General features: G+C 40.0%; 1 pseudogene; it reads right to left on the bottom strand.

Annotated features, from left to right (window-relative positions):
• LOC130848622 (olfactory receptor 4C13-like) lies at nt 1–884 on the bottom strand (annotated as a pseudogene).
• Between the last annotated feature and the right edge of the window lie 761 nt (nt 885–1,645).

The following is a 1,645-nucleotide window of genomic DNA, read 5'->3' as shown; positions in this document are numbered from 1 at the left end:
TCATTTCTTATCTGAAATGGCATTCCTGTTTAATAATATTCTAATGGCACTTTTGTCCTCTGTATTCCTTACGGTATAGATAACAGGGTTTAATGTGGAAGTAACAGGGATATAGAACACTGCCACGGCTTTACCCATAGGAAAAATAGCTCCTGGTCCCAGCTACATGTAGACAGGCCTTTTTTTCTTCCTGCACAGCCCTGAGTCCTCAAGGAGCACAGGATGACCACACAGGATACCAACGATATTGCAAAAGTGATCACAGGGATTCCCCCACCATTGGCAGCAACCAAGAGACCAGCAAGGACAGTGTCAGTGCAGGTAAGTTTTATCAGGGGGGAAATGTCACATATGAAGTGATCCATGATGTTTGGGCCAAAGAATGGGAGCCAGAAAGTGACGAGGATCTGTCCAATCAAGTAGAGAAAACGCACTGCCCAACACACCCCCACCCAGAGGCAGCATATGTGGTGCTTCATGATGGTAACATAGTGCAGAGGTCTGCAGATGGACATGTAGTGGTCAAAGGCCATGACCACAAGGAGGCCCATCTCTGAAGCTGCCAAGAAATGTTCAATAAAGGGCTGTGTCATGCAGCCTCTGAAGGAGACAGCTGTTGAATCAGAGAGCAAATCAGCTAGCATTTTAGGGATTATGGAAGAGGAATAGCAGGCATCTATCAAAGACAACAAGGCCAGGAAGAAATACATCAGGGAGTCCAAACAAAGTCTGGCTACAGAATATAGTCACCACAGTGAGCAGGTTGCCTGTGATCGTGACACTGTTGGTTGATAAGTGACACCAAAAGTGGAATTCTCTGTATCTGAGGATGCTGTGTAAGTCCCATTAGAATGAATTATCACATTCATTCTGCCTTCTTCCATTTCAATACTGGCGATAAATTCGGAAGTGGATAATTAACCTGTAAAGATGATATTTTTAATAGCGAGGTGATGAGAAATTTATACTGTTCTTTTTCAGGTTAGTCCAAAGCATTTTAATAATAGAAGCTATTATTTTCCATGGTTGCAGGAGTAGAAGAAATATGCTATTTTCTACTTTTTGGAAAGAGTGAACTTTTTGTTTTTTTTCCCTGCTGTTTAAGAGTGAACTTTTGAAGCTGTTTTATTCAGCTTGTTACAAAGATGCTAAAATCCTTCTTCCACAACTTCTATCAAGTAGTTCCTGGTCTTTGCTGGAGGAAATTCAGGCACAGGAAGCTCACCATGTAATAAACCTGATTGCTTCTCAGCCAATAAGATATATTAAGGATTCTTCCTTAAATATTTTTTAAAAATGTACAAGTATTGGTTCTGGTTCTGCATACAGTTTATACACAGCTTAAATCTAATTCACCCCCCTCTTCCATTTAAAAGACACTTAAATAAGTCTGAAACATTGGTCTGTATCTGTTTTCACTCCTCTATCGCCAGTACTTGGTTCAGAGTCTGACTCATACTGGTATTCAATAAAATAGGTGAATAAATAAGTTGGAAGTCTCTCCTTCCCCCTCGGTTTTCCTTCTTTCCTGCTAATTCCAAAAATATCATTTACTCTTTTTCTTAAAACACAAAGCAACAAACAAACAAAAAAACTAGGTAAACAGTTGGAACATTAATTAGATGTACTCTTCCACCCATTGAGA

The sequence above is a fragment of the Hippopotamus amphibius genome, chromosome 3, assembly GCF_030028045.1.
Source record: "Hippopotamus amphibius kiboko isolate mHipAmp2 chromosome 3, mHipAmp2.hap2, whole genome shotgun sequence".
Classification (NCBI taxonomy): Eukaryota; Metazoa; Chordata; class Mammalia; order Artiodactyla; family Hippopotamidae; genus Hippopotamus; species Hippopotamus amphibius.
This window is presented reverse-complemented; position numbering and strand designations above follow the sequence as displayed.